The sequence below is a fragment of the Melospiza melodia genome, chromosome 16, assembly GCF_035770615.1.
Source record: "Melospiza melodia melodia isolate bMelMel2 chromosome 16, bMelMel2.pri, whole genome shotgun sequence".
NCBI classification, from domain to species: domain Eukaryota; kingdom Metazoa; phylum Chordata; class Aves; order Passeriformes; family Passerellidae; genus Melospiza; species Melospiza melodia.
In genome coordinates, this window is record NC_086209.1 from 8547001 (window position 1) to 8564965 (window position 17965).

Genomic DNA, 17965 nt, shown 5'->3' on the forward strand with positions numbered 1-17965 from the left:
CCTTGTGCAGGCCCTGATAACAGAAATATCAGCCTTGCCCATCCTATTCAGCTCCTCAGGAGTCCCAGGCTGGCCCTGTGTATACAGCTGTAAACAACCAAATAACTGAGTGTGACTAAGAGGCAAATGAGTGATTGCTTGGCTCACCCCAAGCACTCAAGACCTTCTGTGCCCTTAGCACAACAGTTTGTGTTGTTTTGGTATAACTGCATTGAGAGTAGAGAATGTGCAGCAATGGGGAATGGCTGAACCCAAAGGACTCTCTGTACCTTACTAAAAACAGCTCATTGATCAAAAACCCTGTATTTTTGCTGTTCTGTTAAGGGAATGATAGGACAACTTGACCAAACATGTTTGAAATGTGGGTTTTGGGATGGGGCTGAAGGACAGAAGGCACCTTGTTCCTGGTTGCAGTGGATCCAGATGAAGACTTGGCATAAATAATCACAGAACCACAGAATGGCTTGTGTTTGGAGGGACCTTAAGAATAATACAGTCCCACACTCCTTGCCATGGGCAGGGACACCTTCCAGCAGACCAATCACACCCAGCAAATCCATGTTTCTCCAATTTAGAAACCAAGATGCTGTGCAGGACAGTGTCAAACACTTTGCACAAGTCCAGGTAGATGCCAGCTGCTCTTCCTCTGTGCACCAGTGCTGTAACCCCATCCTAGAAGGCCACAATTTGTCAGGCATGATTTGCCATTGGTGATGCTGTGTTGGCTGTCACCAATCACGTCCTTATTTTCCATGTGCCTTGGCACAGAAAGGAGCACCTGCTCCATGGTCTTGAGGCACACCAAGGTGACACTCACTGTTCCTGTAGTTCCCTGTGTCTTTTTTTTTTTACCTTTCTGAAAATGGGGTTATGTTTCCCTTTTATAAATACTGGGAGCTTCAGTGGAGTGCCACAGCCTCTCCAATATGAGGGACAGTGGCTTAGGCACTCCCTCTGCCAGTTCCCTCAGTGAATATGTTCTCAGCTAAATAAATGCAGAGGACAGATTGTGCAATCACTTACCTCTAGGAGGGACAGAATTGGAGAATTGGTGTGATTTTTAAATATGGAGGGGAAGATTATTTTGATAGTAAAAGTTGAGAAATCAAGCACCAAAATACAGAGCTGAGATCAAATTTATTCTTTTCAGTACTTAGAACTTGGAGAGGTTTGCCTTCATTTCTATCTTCATTTAATAATTTGCACAGCACAACACAAGCTGGAGGTGTTTATGGAACCCTCAGATGTAGTAAATTATCAGGCAGTGCTAATTTATCTTGATTAAATCGATACGAAATCTAAGTACAGAAGATGAAACTTTGCTTCTGGCACTGTCCTTTAGTGTTCTGATTTGAACTGAAACATTTTGACTGAAAAAACCACGCTGAATATTTGCCAGGTCTGTAACAGGGTGTTGTGCTCCACTCCCATTTCTCCATGTGGCTTTCTATTTTAAACAAGGTTGAATTTTGGTGCAGGGTACTAAATACGTGTGGTATCACTGCACACTCAGGGAAACTGCCTCTATATTTTCTTATGCATTAAAAGAAAGTTAATTGCATTGCCAGTTGCATCATTTGATCTTTTTGAAGGATAAACACAGTCCATTGTGGCTCACACTACAGAGTGAATCAGGATTTTTATGAATGTGAACAAGATATCTTAGTCACTTAAGAATGAAGGTCAGCATTTCTCAAACCCATTGAAGAATATGGGTGTGTTTGCAAAGCTCAAAATTTAAAAGCTGCAATTAAAATATTGTCCTCAATGTAATTTTTAAAAATCTGTCATCCCTCCCTTCCTCAACTCTAAAAAGAATGAAAAAATAAAATAACAGAGCAGTAGTTCTTTCAGAGTGAACCCTTGTCCCTAATGCAGGCATGATTTAATGCTTATTGTTTCTTATGCCAACTTAATTCCTCTAACTTTTGGCATGTCCAGAGTGTGAAGTCAGTCCAGATTCCAAATGCTTTTTCGTTTCCAAAAGGGTGTGTGATTTATATGCCCAACAATGGCTAGCAGAGCTAGGCTCAGGTCTGGGAGAGGTAAAATGAGGATACACTCCCAGCAGACAGCTGTTGCTGTAAGGGCAGGTTGCTTGTCCAAGTCCGCAGCTGGGAGGATCAGAAGCTGCTTGGTGCTCTTAGTACTTCTCACAGGCATTTCATTAAAACTCCAACATTTTCTCCTGTACCAAGTTATGTGCAGGGTTTCTGTTGTGTCTTTTAAGCAGTGTCCTAGGTAGCTGCACACACAAATTCCTCTGCCTTCGCTTCTCCACAGTCCTGCCCACACACTCACAGTGGTGCATTGCAAGCAGGTGCTGATGGCACCATGTGAGAGAGAAGCCTTTGCAGGAATGGCTTCTGAGCACTGCAGCTAAAATGCCCCAAATAATTATCATTATTGTTTTTCTGTAGAGGACGGGCATTGCAGCAAGCAGGTTTGTACAGATAACCCCCAGCTCCCTGCAGACACTGAATCACTTTTGTGGGCGTTCTCACTGAAGGTTTTAAGTTCTGTTTGAGATTTGCTTTCTGCAGGGAGTAAATCCCTTGTTTTAATCAAATGCCAAAAACGTCAAAACATTTTGGGGGAAAAAAATAAATCTCAGCATTTTTTAGTTAAGAATAAACTTTTCAGGAGTGCCTAAAGGGATATGCCGTGGGTTTGATTTACAAAGGTGCTGAACTGGTTAAATTAGGGAGGGGGAGGGTGAGAGTTACAAAAATGCAAAGGTGCTTCCTTCTCCTGGCAGTCACACTTGCTGGGATGTTTTGACTTTTCCCTGTCATTCTTACTAAGCACTGCTGTGACCCTTGAGGGACTGAAATCCTTTTTGCAGCAGCAGCCCAAAGCTCCACAGGCACAGTAGCAAATTCAGCCAGCTAGGCAGCTCCTGCTGAGAGCAGCCTCCTACAGCTTGTCTCAGCAGTAGTATTTGCTGAGGGATGTCTTGGTGGGTGATGTTCACAGGCACGCTGTCCTACACTTTGTGTAGCTTGGATTCTGCTCAGATGGCTTTCTCTGGTTGTTTGCTTCTTTGCAAGTGTGTCAGGTTTTGTTTTTCACTCTGCAGACAACTCCATGTGCCATGGGAAATCACTGCATAAAGATGTCACTGCACTAAAGTCCCTACAGCTGTTTCTCACTTGAGTAATACCTTCACTGCCCTTAAAAGCATTGGTGTTCCACAGAGACACTTTATTTAGGCGTCCTGGATCGTCAGTGGGAGGTAATTTCACCCACTGGATAGTACTGCATGTTGAAAAGTGCTGATCTCCAGAATGCTGCCTGCCAAGCACGTGAGCAGGAGCGCAGAGCTGCTGGAGATAGCAAGGTATATCCATGCCATCTACAGGTAGAAGAATGAAGCTGGCAATGTGCAGCTCTGGCATCTCCCCTGCTCCAGGTTTGCTCTCTTGGCTCCTGCTGAGGTGGCCGTGAGCTCTGCCATGCAGGGACAGGCAAGGACAGGGCTCTGGGGACAGACCCCTCCATCCTCCTCTGGCAGGGGCAGCAGGGAAACAGCGACTTTGTGCATGGCTGAGCCTCCTGTGTGAGTGAGAGCAGCTGTGGCACCCATGTCCCTGTGTCACCTTGGCAGGAGGTGTGAGCAGTGCCCAGGTGTGGTGCTGCTCCATGGTTCAGGGGAGCTTGGAGAAAACCCTTCTGCACCATGAGGAGCACCACAGCGCCCACAAAGAGCTTGGAGAAAACCCTTCTGCACCATGAGGAGCACCACAGCACCCACAAAGAGCTTGGAGAAAGCTCTTCTGTACATGGGGAGCACCACAGCACCCACAGAGAGCTTGGAGAAAACCCTTCTGCACCATGAGGAGCACCACAGCACCCACAAAGAGCTTGGAGAAAACCCTTCTGCACCATGAGGAGCACCACAGCACCCACAAAGAGCTTGGAGAAAACCCTTCTGCACCATGAGGAGCACCACAGCACCCACAAAGAGCTTGGAGAAAACCCTTCTGCACCATGAGGAGCACCACAGCACCCACAAAGAGCTTGGAGAAAACCCTTCTGCACCATGAGGAGCACCACAGCACCCACAAAGAGCTTGGAGAAAACCCTTCTGCACCATGAGGAGCACCACAGCGCCCACAAAGCTCCTTCAGAAAGCTCCTCCCAAAACAGGCTGCTGAGAGAGGGAGCTCATAAAACCCCTGTGCTGAAGGGGACAATGTGAAGGTGTTTTATCAGCAGGGAAGGGGCAGGAGGAAGTGGAGCCCAACAGTTTGTCAGGGAAGAGAGAACTTTTAAACTGACTGTCAAACCATAATCATGGAAACCTGAGGAGAAGAGGCATCAGCGGGTATGTCAGCACAGATAGGCATCAATCTTCCCTGGCTAGACAGCAACATGATTACTTCTGGAATACTGTCAACAACCTGGAAGTGCAGAAAGCTGATTTGGCCTGTTTCAAATGAAGGGAGGAGGTGGGATGCACCTCCTCCCTTAGATTGTTTACAGCTATTTTTTAATTAGGAACAATTTAAACCTGTACCTCTGTTTTAAAAGATTTACTTTCATTTTGTTATGGCCTGCTCCAAAATAAGGTCAAACTTAGGACAAATACCATCTTAGCCATTTTCTTTCTGTTTTTTAATGTTTTCGTGATTTCCTTCACCTTAGCTTAGGAGATCCTAGCAAAAGTTATAGAGTGGTTGATAGGAAATACTACTAAATAGCTTAAATTTTATCAGAAGAAAAAAGGATTTTGTCATGTTATCAGGAAAATTTTATTTAGGAACAGTTCAGTAAGTGCAAACCATTTGGAACCAGTCAGCAGTGCTGCCCATGCCATGGTGGGACCTCATCACCCAACCAGCATTCAGTGCTGCTGATGGAGCACCTGGCAGGACATCTGTCCCCTCTGCATGGATGTGTCACCAGTGCCAGTGGTTTGGCTGATCCACAGCTGTTGGGTTTAGCTTTGGGGTTTTTGTCACCCTGCTTGTTGTGCTCCAGATACAGCAGTTCTTCTGCAGGGGAAAATGCACTGAGCTGCTGAAAAACCTTGGACAGACAAGATTAGAGATGTGATGTACAGTGACTGTGTGACATGAGATTTCTACTGCTGTCATTCTGCCTCAGGACTGTTTTCTGCTACTGGAATGTAACTATTGGTGAGCATGGTCTCTGCTCTCCATTTCAGTTCTGCAATCTCTTCTTGGTTTTGGAGCACCTCTCTTTTCCTGTGTAGTGGCAAGGGCCATGCAAATGAGAGGCATTTTTTAAGTGAGATTATGTCAAGACACTGTGATTTATAACCACAATATCACAGTCTTGTCTCAACTTCTTTGCACAACTTATCCTAATGGCATCTGCTGTTATCTGGGAGGAGAAACAGAACCTTAGCTTACAGCTCAATTTATATTAATTGCATTTCCTTCTTATGTGTCTGGACCAAACTTTTGCTGTTTGTTTTGCAGGAGTTAAGGGAAGGCAATCAGCAATACCATGGCCTGCTGTACAGCACATTTCAAACAATTAATATGACATTTTCTGAATTAAAAATTACTAGTAGCATAAATGATCAAAGTGGTTTGTCAAAGAAGAAACATCTGTGCTGACTGCAACCCTTTGAAGGCATCAGCCCATTAACACCCATTAAATTGATGATTTATGGGGCTGTGCTGGAGAGGAGGCTTTCTCCAAACACCTTGGGGTATGTAAATTTTATCCCCGAGGTGCTGACAATCAGTTAAAAATCCCTTTGGTGTATCTTACCTTCTTTATCCCCCTCTGTTCTGCTTTTGGAAGGGCAGTGCTTTGGCTGGGGGCTCCAGGGTGTGCAGGTACTGTGTCCAGAGATGATGGGAGGGTGTGAGCATGGCCTGACTCTGATATTATTCCCAGCTGCAGGCTCTAAAAGGCAACTTCTGCTTGTTCAAGCTCATCTTCAGTTGCCTTCCCAGCTGCTGGTGGAAAGGGGAGCTGAATGGCTGGAGACAGCAACCATCAGTGACAGGAGGATTTAGCAGAAGACCTCAGACAGCCAGAAAATATCTGGTGAAGAAAGCAATAGAAAAACAGAGCTTTAGCCCCAAACTCTAGGTATGTTGTGCTATTAAGACATTTTTATTCTATCTGCTCAGCTCTATCTCCACTGCATTAAAATTCCTACCAGCCCTTTTAAATTTAGGGGAATTAAGGGCACACACTGAACTACTTGTTATTAATATCTCAGCACTATTTTCTAATTCCCAATTCATACTTGAAATGGATTAAAACCGCTAATCCTTGACAAGGCAGCAAAATGTGATGCTAATTTATTGATATGCTCTTTTAAGAAACTTTGGGTTTCTTGTCTATAAATTAAATTTCAGCAGAGCATTCAGGGCCCCTTGCAGGCTGGAGAGTGGAGCTCTGTGTGCTGACACACCACGTCCTTGGGCTGAGCACACAGCGTGGCTGGGGAGGGCTGCCTTTGTTCTGCAAGGATGTGTTTGTGCCTTGTTGGCTGTCTCCTGAGGCTGGCTGTGCCCGTGGTTCAGCTCATTCCCCATCAGCTCACCTTGGCTCACCTTGGACAGGGCTGTGACCTCTCCTCTTCCCATGGCTCCTGCTCCATCCCTGCTCCCTCCTGCTCCATCCCTGGCCAGGCTCTGCTCTGCACCGAGGGTGTTTTCAGTCAGCTGTGGGATGGCACTGCTGAGCCTGGCACGGGCTGGGTACTTCTGCTGGGAATTATTTTGAGTCCTTGCACATTTTTCATTACCTTGCAGCTTAATTTCAATCTTCCCCCTGTATGTTTGTTAGTAACACGCTCCTCTATCAAAGGGAGGGGATTATTTTCAGAATATTGCAATTATGTGGCAGTTGTTGCTTTCCTTGGTTGTTGTTCTCTTGTCTGGGAAGGAGTGAACACTGGAAGCTTAGAGAAAGCCTGCCACAGGAATCTATGCTCTGTGCCCTTCTCAGAGCTGAGCAGAGCTGCCCCTGCTGGAGCCAGCCTTGTCCAGCCACAGGGGCCCTTTCACAGCTCTGGAAAGGCAGCAGGAGCAGTTTGTGCATCCATGCCAGGCTCCAGAGCCCTGCTGGATGCTGGGGGGGCTGTCACAGAGAGGGCACCCTCTTTATGCTGGAGTGGAGTCACTGGAACTTCGGGCAAAGCAGATTTTCAACAGCAGCATCCTGGCCATGGCTGAGTTACAGCGAGCCCTGCATGGCCATTAAGGCATCAGCACAGGTTCCTGTGGGTGGTTTGATTTCTTGTCAAACCCAGTTCTCAGGGTTTGACATTTCTGCCTTGTGTTAAGGTCAAGAACATGAAATTTTTGAAGTAATTTCATGCCACCACTGCCTCCTTCATTCTGTCGGTTATACCAGATATTTTTTGTTTGAAAACATAAAAAAGGGAGTTGCTGGTTTTAAAAACATCTCATAATTTGACAAATTTAAATGAAAGTTTTTCTGAAGAATATTTTTAAAATGGCAATTATCACCCCAGACATTTCTGGGAAACTGACAACAAATTTTATCAAATTTAAATTATTTGCAATTAAAAAGGGCAAATTGCTAATGAATCCAAACAAAAGTTTCTGACAAATACCAGCCCATGTTTCTGTCCCTTTATCACACTCTCTGCACCACTGCTGTGCAGAACTTCTGTCTGTCCTCTGTCCTTCAAGGGCTCTCAATTAGTCAATAAAGTTTTGGAAATTCAGAGGAGAGTGAGACTTGTGATTCCCAGATACTGGGGCTGGTTAATGGGGTTGGTGACTGGTGACAGTAACGCTTGCACAGGGCTCTTTTGGTGGTGATGGGAGTTCCTGGCAGTCATTTTTCATCCTGACTCCAAACACTTTCCCACCTGTATCAGGCACAGAGTGAGCTCAGCTGAGTTGCCTGAGTGCATTGTCCTCTCCCCAGACAAAGCTTTTAAATGGAAAAGGCAAATGGTGTCAGAGCCTGAGTGTGGCAGGGGTGGGAGTGAGGGCTGGGAAGCGATTCCTGCCAGGATCCTCAGCCTGGAGAGTTAAATGCACACCGAATTGTCTCAATGTGGTGTTTGTTTCACTGCTGCATGCCAGGCAGAGGACAAGACTGGATCTGCCTGGCGTTTGAGGCAGGTTCTCACAGCAGGCAGAGCTGGCTCCCATTCACACTGCTGAACATTCTCTGTCAAAAAGCCACTGGCTAAGACACGCAGTGTTAATTACAGATAATGTCAGCTGAAATACCTGGAGGAGACAGGCAATAGCTGCAGTCTGCAGAATCCAAAGGGACTTGTTCTGAGTGGCATTAATTTTTAATGCTTTAATCAGGATAAAATCCCTCTGCAAAGTCTTAAGGGGGAGTAGGAGTAGTCTGTTTAATTTTTTTAATATGACCTGAAGGAGGAAGCAATAATTTCAGCAATCTCTAGTGATGACAAATTTCTTAACTGGACAACAGGAAAAAGAAACCTTTCAGTTTTACCCAAGACATTTAAAATTCAGCTGGAGGCATACAGAGAACACCAATTCCACTATCTTTATAAGCCATTCCGTAAGATTTAAATCTCTTGCATGCTCTTTTTTTTTTTTCTATTTCAAAGTGAGACTTCATGCTGCCCTGACAGACACTCCCCTGTTAAATCTGCGGGGTTTTTGCCCAGGAAGAGGCAGGTTTCTCCCCTCCCCTGGTGCTAACCTTGTGTACCAGCCCTGGGTGAGCTGTGCAGGGAGCACAGGCTCAGCACGGAGGGGAGCAGTGGCAGGGCGCCCTGTGCACCCCCAGCAGCTCCTCACCCTGCTCTGACCACATCCTCCCTCCCCACAACACAATGGTGCATTAACAGCCTTTCAAAACCCAGAGCTGTATTCTACAGGTGTGCAAGGCATATGGCTTCTCCCCTATTAGCAATGCAAATTTAATCAACTGGAATAATATTCAAAGGGTTGGCTCAGCACGAGCCAGCAGCCAACAAGCAGTTGTCATTTTCCCCTGCTTTTGACAAACATGAGAAAGATCTTTGATTAAAACTTCAATTCTCCTTAAAACCGATATCCCTTTGGATGAAAGGAAGCAACATCCTCTAGAAGTTCTATTGTATTTCTGCTGTCACTTCCTAAGCAAACTGCTTTTTATGTCCAGATTTCAGCAACATCAGAGAGAAAAAAATCTGTTACTTTCCAGTTGAAAAGCAATCCCTGTCACCAAACGTGCTGGAATTCAGCAAAGTGACAAAGTTCAGGATGATCCGCATATTTTCCCATGTGAGAGTTCTATTGCATTTCAATTTAATTTCCTAGCACGACACTGTTTGTTGTCCCTGGCTCTTGCTGACAGCTCCAATGTGCTGGGTGTCTCCTCCCCTGCCTGTCAGGCAGTGTCAGGTCACTGGGTTCACTGCAGAGCAGGAGTCTGGAGTGCTCCAGTGCCCTCCTGGCTGCAGCAGCACAGCCTTGGTGGCCGTGGTGGAGGCAGCAGCAGGGTCACCTTTCATCCATGTCACATCCATGTCACACCACACTCCAGCAGGAGATGCCCTTCACTGACCCTTTCCCAGCTTAGCAGAGTGGCAGGATGCTGGAAGGGGATGTCCTTGTTCCTCTGGGGTTTTGGGGGCGTTCCAGTGTTTCTGAGCCACCAAGGGACTGGCATTGAGCACCTGTAACTAATGAACCTGCTCCTTTTCTTCTGGCTGACACCAGGTTTGGCCTCATGGCACTTCACTGGGGCTCATTGATGTTGGTGAAGACAAGATCTGGTCCTTGCCTGTGAAATAGCTGCATCCTTGTCCTGTGGTAGGTAAAACTGCCTCTCTTTTGTGTTTGCATGTATACATTGCACATGGTGCTGCACCCCAGGGTGGCCTCTTCTTACATCTGTGCAGTTGGAGGAACCACTATAGTGTCACATAGTCAAGTGGGCTGGGAGACTTCACTAGGAATCTCAGATAATTGTGGTCACTTTATTTTTCATTCACTTAATAAAAGAAAATGTTAAATTACCATGACAGATAATTATGGTAGTAGTTTTCTCATATTCTGGTTCATTAAATGCTGATTGGCAAGGGCTTGCTAACACCTTTCCTGTTTCAAAAAATGTCATCATTTACAGGACTCGAAACAGATATTTTCATTGAAACCACTTTATCTAGAGGGGCCCTGCTTGACACATGTATTTGATCATAAAAAGCATCCAAGTCCATCTGACTGTGGCAGAAACCTGAAATCCACATTGTCTGAAGATGGGGAGGTGGATCCTGTGGTGGGCAATGAGGTTGGGCTTGTCCTGTTGAGGAGCCTTTGTGCTCCAGCACTGAGGGTTTGTACCCATCTGCTGCCTTCCATGACCAGCTGGGACAGTGACTCAGTCTGCAGCAGTGGCTGAGGGCTGCACAGGGGATAATGAAGTTGTTTGGGATGTGGAAGCACTGTGGGGATGTGGGACAAACCTTGGAGCTGTGTTTTCATAAGGGAAACAAGAACAAGGCCAGCCTAAGGAAAATGCAAAGCTAAAACAGGATTGCTGGACTCCAGCAGGCAGAGTTCCATGTGTGCCAGCAGCAGAAGGGGCGGGCAGGCTCTGAGATGCCTCGTCCTGCTCTGCCCTGCTGCTCCTGGGGCTGTGCTGCACCCAGTGCCCTGTGCTGCTGTCAGCACCCCAGCCCTGCCTGGCAAACAGCATTTCCCTGCCCTGGGCTCTGTGGATGGGGTTCCTCCCCTGTCTGAGGCTCTTGGATTACTCAGAACTTGCCTGCAGGCTGGTTGCTGGGGTGGCTGCTGCTGCTAAGTTGGTGTGGTGGCCAGTGTGTGTCTCTGGCTCCTGGCCAGGTGCATGAGGAGCTTTCTGAAACACCATCTGCCCCTTGCCTGAGTGTTTGAGTGCTGCCACTCAGCCCTGGAGTGCCACCAACCCTGTCCCCTCACATGCATGGCCTCCAACCTCATCCCAGTAGTTCTGGGAGGGCTGCAGGGAATTGTCCAAGTGTTCCATGGGGCCTTCTAAGGCAGGGTGACACCTGTGGCCCTGCTGGCTCTGCCATGCCCTGCCATGCCCTGGCTGGGCTGTGGGGGTGATCAGAGGGTCTGGGAGAGCACAATGATGCTGGAAGGCTGGGGCAGGACTCCACCACCACCACCTGGAGAGGAGGACAGAGGTCACAGGAGGAGGTTGAGCAATGTCACAGCTGCCAGGGGTGCTGCAGGAGGCAGAGGGAGCAGGGAGCACGGGGAAGGAGGCAAACATCAGCCCTCAGAGCAGGAGGCAAAGCCCTGGGGCTCCTGGTGCATCATCACACGGGACAAGCAATGCCCCTGCTGTGCTGCAAAGGGTGCAGGTCTTGAATGTGTCTCTCACAGAGCTTTTATTTTTGTTTTCCTGGAGGAAAGTACACTTCAGCATCTCTTCTTGCTATGTGACTTCTTCCTCTTGTAGCCAGGCAGGGAAGTGTGAGTGCCTGAACATCTGTTTGATTCTGGGTTGTGGCTTGGTATGGATTTTTGGTTTTAATAAAACTTGTTCAGCACTGAGAAGCAGTGAGCAAAGAATCTTTGGGCACTTTGATTCCCTTGATTGCTGATTTTTGTTTACTTCAACCTCTTGAAAAGCAAAGCACTTCTTATCTCTTCACAAGAAATGAAGCCATTTCTTCAGCTGCAGCCTACTTAAGGGTGTTTTTCTGATGCCTGTGTTTTCCCCTGAGAAAACATGAAACACAATGCAAGGAGTTTAAGCAAAAAGCCAAAGTCCTTGGACTCCAAAGGCATCAAAGCTGAGCTACTTTCCTTTGAAAATAATCTTGGGTGGGCTGTGATTATTCCTAGGCATTTATAATGCCACCCATCACACAGGTTTTATCCTAGCTAATTTTGTCTTGCATTTCTTGATGTTTTTCCTCTATTATTTTTTACTTTTGATGCTAAATAAGCTCAAATATGCTCCCAGGAGGAAATGCAGCTCTGGGAGGTGGTGCAGCTTGGGATCATGCTGTGCAGGCAGCCCAGTCTTCCCCAGGCCAGCAGAGTTCTGCATTGCTCATGTGTCCAGCAGGGTCTGTGTGTCTGTCCCCTTGCTGCCACCACCCTGGGTGTCCCCTCTCCCCTGTGCTCTAAATGGACTCCTAAAAAGCCCTTGTAATAGACTTTCCCCCTGTGCTTGAATGGCTGCAAACACAAATGGCCCTGGCTGCTCTCAAAGGCTCTGGTGAGCCTTGGTCAGGCAGCACAATGGGGTGGTTCTGATATTTCACCTCCTGAGCAAAACCAAAGGAGTCCTGCAGGTGAGACACTCACCTGCTGCTGGATTGGCATGTGCCCAGCTCATTTGGGTCTGGGAAGGAAACCTGGACTGCTGCAATAGCGTGGCAGAAAGAAGGAGTAAAAGGGTAGTAGCGTCCCTCTGCACGGAGCTGAGCAGCTGCTGTCTGTCAGTCTGTCTGGGGAAGGTGGCCTGCAGAAAAAGCTGCAGCTTTAGCTGAGCCTGTGTCCTGTGGGGGGGCTGAACTCTGCAAACCCAGCTGCTTTTTGGGGTGAATGTGGCATGCAGCAATGATAGGACATGAAATGCCACGACCCTGGGGGCTCAACATCTCAGAGATGACCAGACTGGCTTGAGGCAGTGATCCCACAAAGGGCTGTGCAGAACTGCCTGCTTTTAGTGAAATTCAAACATGAATCCAGTCCCAAGGGAAAACCATCTGTAAGTCAGGGCTGAGCTGTGCTCAGCCAGTCCCTGCAGGTGGCTTTGGGAAGCACCAAACACTTCAAAAACACTTTGGGTAGGAGGAGGCATCAGAAACATCCCAGTGTGCTGCAGGGCTGAAGGGAGGGGCATGGCCAGGCTGCCTGGATGCCCTTCCATGCAATGCCTGGAGCAGCCTCATCCCTCCCTCATCCTTCCCTTCACCTGGCTCTTGGTGACCTAGACTGAGCAAGGAACATTGAGGATTTGCTGCAGAAATTGTGTTCACAAAGTCAGATCTTGAAGTGGGGTTTTCTTATGGGCCTCACTCTTGACAGTGGCAAAATCCTCATGTTCCAAAACCTCTCCTGTCCAACTGGCCTCTAAATACATATCAGGTAAAAAGTTTTCTGTTTTCCTACCTAAGTTACCAAAGCAGCTTTTCCTATTACCGCTTCTTTTCTTAATATTCTGTCTCCCTGTCAGCTACCTATGCAATCTGCTTGTTTGCATATAATTACTTCATTAGACCTTTTTTGCTCAGATTGCTAGTCTTTAGTTTTGAGATGGTTTTTTTAACATTAAATTTTTAATCTTGTAAATTGGCTGTTGTCAGGATAGCTTCAGACCAAGTGAAAGTAATGAGTTCCAGAACAGAAATAACGAGATAAGAAGTAAAATGATCCCAGCAAGACAAACAGTGGCAAAAACCCCACAAAGGGCAGATTTTATTATTCAGATTTTATTATTTTTATCTCACTGCTGATCATGAATTTATCCTGCAGGAAACCTTGCTGGTATCAATGGAGGGAGTATGGTGGGTGTGAGCTGACCTACAGAAGAGCATGCTTCTACTGTGGGTATAAGCTGACCTAGAGAAGAACATGCTTCTACTTTCATTGTTTGGAGTTCCTTGGCTTCCAGAAGCCTTTCTGAGTATGGTGATTCCCTCTGTCAGTATGTCAGGGATTGGAAGTCTCCAGAGCTGCTCCCTGTGACTGTGCTGGGTGAGTGATATCCCTGCCTGTGCATATCAGCTCTCATTCCTCTGTAAATGGCAGGGGGCTCTTGGGGGTTGCATCAGCATGAGTGTTTGCTCCCTTCTCCAGGGCCATGGGCAGTGCTCTGGCACCTGAAGAAGCAGAAATGCTTCCAGGCATGTGCTGTGAGGATTCTTCCTTCTGGATGTGCCCCTTTGTGCCTGTGATGCTCAGTAGAGGAGAGACATGATCCCAACAGGTCCCTTCTAGAAAAGCCAGACTGGGCTGTGAGGAACATGTGGCTTGGCTAAAATATTCTGTGGTAAAACAAAGGAGCAGCACACCTTGGGCAGCTGACTGTGATGTTTGATCCAGTGAGGGCATCAGTGAAAAAGGGAGCTCTCAGGGAAGTTTAAGCTGTAGCTGGGGGAGCAGTGGGTTTTACAGCTCCAAACACAGTGAGCTTCTGCTAGCTAAAACAATGAATGGTGTAAAAACAGCCACTTTAAGAAGTACCCATGACTTCATCACCCAACCATCTGTGCCAAAAAAAAAAAAAAAAAAAGGGAAAACAGGCAAATTGAAAAAAGTTGTTACTGCTGGTGAGTGACACCGATGCTGGGTTTGTTTAAAGCCTGGAACAAGGAGCTGTGCTGAATGATACACAGCTGATCTGGGTGGTGCATGAATACAACCCAAGTTCAAACATTTCACAAGACAGTTTCCAAGGCAGAAATGGTTGAGGGGTGCCCTTTACACATCACCAGCTAAATGGTGTGTGCTCACTGTGTGAGAGCTCCTGTGCCAGCTGGACAGCTGCCAGCCTTGTAATGCTGCTCTAAAAGGGAGCACTTGCCATGCAGAGATTCTGCTTTTTCTGCCATCCAAGCAGACTCACTTGAATGTTAATTTGCTCCCAGCTGCCTGAGACCCATTTCTGCAAGGAGCTGAGCCCTGTGCCTGCTGAAGGGCTTGTTCCATCCCTGCTCCATGGGGCAGGAGCCAGGTGACAGTGGCTTGCTGCACTCAGGGAGCAGTGTGGCACTGGGGTGTGACACCTCTGGCCACAAACACGTTTCCTTCTCTCAGAGTCCAGTGCTGTGGCCTGGGCAAAAAAAAGGGACAGCAGCTTTTCTCTCTCATGGGAGGTGACAACTGGAGAGGGCACATGGGAGTGTTTGGAAAGGAAAAAGCCCCTTGGGGTTTTGGAGCTGGGCTGTGTGATGTGCTCTGGTCCTTGGCCAGGGGACAGCAGTGACGTTGGGAGTGTGGCACTTCGGTGTGGGTGATCCAGCCCTGCTGGGCTCCAAGCTAAAGCCACCAGGGCTGCTGTGGCACCAGCTCACTGCTCCCACAGTGTCTGGGCACACCCTGCTCCTTCAGGGGCAGGCTGGGGATCCTCTGGCTCAGAGGGGCCCCCAGAAACTGATTTACACCTTCTTTTGCCTTGTCATATTCAACGTGGCAAAATAGCAGACAATGGCCTTGGGCCGGGCTCCAACAGGACTGTTTGACAGCCCTTTTCTAGCTCTTTTAAATGTTTGCTGTATCTTTTGATGGAAATCTATAGGTTTTTCAAGTCCATGTGGCAGAAGGGAAGATAACCAGGGGGTGTCCTGAACTGCTCAGGGGCTCCATCAATATTTAGGGGAGACCAAAGCAGGTGGGAGAGGGCAGCAATGCAGAAGGTTTGATGAGAGGCAGAGGCTGCCTGTGGTGAGTGCACAGTGTGTTTGTTGTCATGCCAGCCTCATGCCAGGGCTCTCAGTTCTCTGGGCATGTTGGTGAGAGGACTCCAGGCTGTGATGGTGGTGGTGGTGCCACACTGCTTGGTGTGAGGGGCCATGGGCATGCAAGAGAAGAATCCTCCTCCTTGTGCCACTTGTGGCTGTGTAAACCACTGGAAAAGGCACAGGCAGATCTCTGTTGGGTGATGTGTTTGACAAGGGAGCTGGGATCTGCGCTGAAGCTTCACTGCTTTGATTAGAAGGAACCTAAATGGATTCAAATTTACCTAAATCTTCCTTCTTCTGCCTAATTTCTCTGTCAATATTTTTGGATGCTTAAAGAAAAATGTAGTTTTTTGGTGTCTTTTTTTTAGAGAAGGAGAAAAAAATGGAAGACTGTTCAAAATTTGATTAAATATTTAAAGCACAGTTTTTATTTAGAAACTGGCACTTTATCAAATTAAACGACCCATTAAGCTTGTAATCATGCTCTGTGTTTTGGGGCACAATGCCTTTTGCATCTTTTGAAATGAGAATTTGTGTCATCACTCAGCACGTGCAGAGGAGAAAATAATCTTCCATTGCATTGTTTCATTTTAATGCTGTCTGAAATAATATTTTCAATATCTTTTTTCATTGTTTATTTGCATTCTTTTTCTGACACATGACTTACAGAGGAAATTTGAAATCAAGTCACAAAATTGAGATCGCTGATAAGCTTCTGAAACTCCTTAAATATTCAGCTTGAATATTCTTTCATCAGTGGGTTTGAGTAATTGCTTTTTCACTGCCAGCAGAGGCAGTCATTGCAGCTTTGAGCATTGCTGGGGTCTTGAGGCTGTTTTAAGGTGATCAAATACCTCGAGGTGTGGCTCTTGCAGAGCCCCAGTGTCAGCTCTGGGGGATGGAGCCCACGGAAAGGCCAGTGAAGGCCAGAAGGAGGAATTGAGTCCTGGATTTCTGCAGGGAGCAGGGATGTCAGAGCCCCTCCCAAACCCTGGATGGGAGAGGGGATCCCTGAGCCACAGCCCCTGCTGCAGAGTGGTGTCCCCACAACCGGGGCTGTGCCTGCCACATCCCCAGGGCTGCCTCTGCAGGGTGGGAGTTGAGTCCTCTCCCACATTCCTCATGCCAAGCAAGGACCCTCCCTGTGTCAGCCGGGTGATCACTGCAGGGCTCTGCTTGGTAAGTCAGGGTACACCTTTATTTATTATTTATTGCCATTCATCAGCATTGCTGTGTGCACACTAACAGTGTTTGAGCAGAATTGTGCTCCTCCCCAGTCTGACATTCAAGAAAAGTTCTCCTGTTTTTGTTACCTCTAAAACTAAGAGAGGAAGGCTGCTATTTTTTTGAATGGTGTTTTTTGAATGGTCCGCTTCCTATGACAAGGCAGACTTAGAAATGCATTGCATTCATAGACTGAAAGATGTGACAACGTTTTAAAGCCCTGTATCCTTCTGAAAATGTCATCTTTTTCATGGAATGACTACAAAAAGTGGGTTATTTGCATTAAGAGATTCACAATGAATGTTTGCAGATTAATATTACAACATATTGTCACTGTGGGAATGGCCAAAGATGGACACAACACTCCAAAGTTCAAGTGGCAAAAGCAGAATCTTTATTACAGACAGCTTATATATATATGATTGTTTAGATGATTGTTTATATGATTATTTATGTGATTATTATATTTATATGGTTATCAGAGGGCACCATGTTTAATTCCAATTGCTCAGCAGCCCCTTGTAACTCATTCCATTGGTTGGCAATGGTGTAGATGTTCATCAAAACTTTTCTCTCTAACCATGTTTACATGTTTGTCAGGTTTTACCTCTGTGTGACAGCAGGTGAGTGTGGCTGTAAAGGAGGGTGACTGCAGCAGCAAAGCCATCACTGCACTTTGTGTGTTGGGAGAGATAAGGCTGTATCAGCAGAGCAAGCAACTGAGCAAAACCTATTGTTGTTTGTGGGTTGGAAGGCAGTTTGATATCGAAACATAAAAAGCCATGCAACCAGATCATTCTTTGCTCTGTGCCTCATTCTTGGAATTAGTGCCCAGCTTTTCAAAGTTGTTTTACTGCTGACAGTTCATTTGCCATGAGGAGCCCAGGCATTTCCTGGCATCCTCATCCTCAGATCAGCTCTGGGGTCAGAGCCTCTGAGGATCACTGTAACTGCTGGTACTAATTCAGTTTCTTTATTCCTATTAATGACAAGTAATGGAGCTTCCTGCTTTGCCTCTCATGATACCATTGACTATTTCCAGGTTCTCGCACTGGTTTTCCACAAACCTCATTTTCCCCTGCAATATAATAGTCATACACAAATCTTTCCAGTGAGCAGTGTGCAAGAAAATATGCTCCGAAAAATACCCAGAGCACAGGCCAAGTCTCTTACACATGCAGTGCAGTTTGGTTTCCTTCTGAGCTAATTCCCAGTTCACAGAGTAGGAGGAATATTCACAGGTGTCACTGTAATGTGCTGGTTCTTGGAAATTCAAAATTATGTTCTTTCTCATAAACTGGGGATAGCATATGTAACCTTATGCTAAAATTATGCAGTGCATCAGTGAGCTATTCTTTTTTTTTCAGAAATGAATATTGTTTATTAGATGAGGTATTT

At 46.6% G+C, this 17965-nt stretch overlaps 1 long non-coding RNA gene across 2 annotated transcripts in view; it reads left to right on the forward strand.

Annotated features, from left to right (window-relative positions):
• The first annotated feature begins 5901 nt into the window (after positions 1–5901).
• The window catches only part of LOC134425684 (uncharacterized), a 48312-nt gene continuing 36248 nt past the window's right edge, over positions 5902–17965 (forward strand). Inside the window, exons 1-2 of one of the 2 annotated variants that reach the window (XR_010029747.1) lie at positions 5902–6072; positions 9657–9749. This is a non-coding gene — a long non-coding RNA (uncharacterized LOC134425684). The remainder of the gene's footprint in view (positions 6073–9656; positions 9750–17965) is intronic. The other variant, XR_010029748.1, reaches the window with a different exon arrangement.